The following is a 2491-nucleotide window of genomic DNA, read 5'->3' as shown; positions in this document are numbered from 1 at the left end:
TCCATTTTCAGTTATGGTCTATGGGCTGGAGCATACATTTTAGACTACATAATACCCTCAAGTCACAGCAGCTCTGTCTCTGATATCAAGGAGAGGTTTTTGCACAAACATTAAGGATCGCAAACTGATTTCAGCATCTCTCAGTGGGAGAATTTGCTCTCCTTTTTAGGCCCCTATTTGTTTCTCCTCCTTCCTCAAGCTTCTTTCTGTTTCTTTCCCTCTTTCTTGTCTTTGTATCTTTCCTCCTTCCTTTGCTCTGCTTTTCCCATCACCAGTGGGGTTCATACTGACCCATAAACAGATCAGCAATGAAAGTTTATGATGACATGTTCATTGTCAAAATTAGGCTTTTTAGAATGACATCCTTATGCTTTGAACCAAGGACTGGAGCAGTCACATCTCTCAGGCCTACCGATTTAACTATTTTGATTAGAGTGTGTGTAATAAATTACTAAATAGTTAAAGCGGTACAACCCAGAGTGGGAACATAATATAGAGAGATGCCTTAAACTGGTTGATAGCTTATTCCCATAAGCATAAGGAGCATAAGCTAATACCAGAATAATCACCTTTGATATATGTATAATGTTTTCAACTGGATATATAGTTAAAAGCAATACAAAAATTGTGCTGAGTCTTGTTTCTGGCTGTTTATAGAGTTAGGCAGACAACACAGCATTAGTTACACTCGGTTCCCATTTGGATTGGCAGGATCACTTCAAAACCATGAGAGCTAGAAGAAACATTTTATCAGAGTTGCTCGCGCTCATGATTTTGTTGTGAGCCTTGTGATATTTTCTGTGTTTTAACCTCATGAACTACAGGTTTCTCTTTAATTTTTGCCCTTGTTCCAAAGGGTTGCCATCTTCCATCAGTTTCAACAGGACTGAAGCATCAGGCAAGATAGTCAATGTTTTCCTACAGACTTTGCATAAGGAAGTGTGCCTACCCCTAATAAAGATGGTCATTGTTTTCAATGGAACTGAAGTTAAGATACTGTAGGAGTTTGTGAAAAGGAGCCTGGGAGGGGGAGATGGGAATATGGGGGGTCAGAAGGAAGAGCAGAGGATGTGCTGGGGATGGAGGGGTCAGCAGGAGGTTATCAGAGGGGGAATTGGGGAATATGAAGAAGTAGCAGGGTCAGAGAGGTTTCTTGGGCAGGAGGAAGACTGAAGCATGTGCTGGGGAATGTGGAGGAAAGGTGGCAAACAAAGGGGGGATTGGGGAGTTTGGGGTGTGGGAGGAGACAGGAGAATGTGGGTGCAGAAGGGGAGCTGAGAGAAGCAAGGGAGAAGGAGTGGGAATTGGAAGAGGCAGGGAGTGCAGAGAGTAGGTGGGGGACAGGAATCTTGGGGAGAACCAAGGGAGAATGTGAGAGGCTGGCACTGGGAAAGGGCCAAGGCAGTGAGAAGAGTGAGGTTAGAATGGCAGGGCAGCTCCCCAGCCCCCAGGGTTAGAGGAGAACCGGTAGCAGTGACCCTGCCAGGACCAGCAGGTGAGGGGAGGTTAAATCTCACAGACCAACCCATGCTAGTTATTTCTCGATCCCCACCAGATGTAAACCAAGCTCAGGTTTTGGGATCAGGGCTGATGAGAGTGGGAGGGAAGCCGGTACAAATTACCGGGGCCCTGTGGTCCGGACGGGGCCCGGGATCCAGCTTCCCAGGCCCTGTTTAGCCAGTTCGCCCTTGCTGGGGGGGCCCCAAAAATGTTTTTCACCGGGGCCCGAACCCGCTCTCAGGGCCCCGTGAGCCCTGGTCTGGCGGCGGTCTGGGCCTTCGATGGCATTTCGGCAGCGGGGGGCCCTTCAGTGCTGTCGAAGACACAGAGCAAGTAGTGAAGGGCCCCCTGCTGCCGAAGACCCGGGCCGCCGGTGGGTGAGTACCAGCGCCCCAGCTCCCCCACTTTGCCCCAGGCAGGGCTGGCTTTAGGCCGATTTTCCCAATTCCCCCGAATCGGGCCCCGCGCCCTAAAGAAGAGTGCCTAATTTTTTAATTTGTACTCATACAGCAGTGGTCCGGGTCTCTGGCAGCACTTCGGTGGAGGGTCCTTCGGTAGTTCTGGGTCTTCGCTGGCGGGTCCTTCAGTGGCGCCGAAGACCCAGACCGCCGCCGGGTATTCGAATTGGGCCCCGCACTTCCTAAAGCCGGCCCTGGCCCCAGGCCCCCTGAATCCTCTGCGCGACCCTGCTCGGCGGCCCTGTTTGGGATTGGTGATGAGGCAGGGGTGGCAATAGGGACAAGCCGCCAGCCGTGGGGTTTTGCTGCGGACCCTGCGCTCCATGCTCCCGGCCCGGGCTCCGCTCCAGCCCCAGCGCTCCAGGGAGCCCTTCCTCCCTTCCGTAACACCAGCGGGATCCAGGTGCCGCGTTTTCCCCCGCGCCCCGCCCGGCTCCGCTCTGGATTCTCTGTGCCGGGTTTTCCCCGCCTCCCGCCCGGGCCGGCCCCGCCCCGCGGCTCCGGTTTCAGCCGCTGCTACAGGGACCCCCAAG

The sequence above is a fragment of the Gopherus evgoodei genome, chromosome 7, assembly GCF_007399415.2.
Source record: "Gopherus evgoodei ecotype Sinaloan lineage chromosome 7, rGopEvg1_v1.p, whole genome shotgun sequence".
Taxonomy (NCBI): Eukaryota; Metazoa; Chordata; order Testudines; family Testudinidae; genus Gopherus; species Gopherus evgoodei.
The sequence above is the reverse complement of the archived record's forward strand: the minus strand, read 5'-3'. Positions refer to the sequence as shown.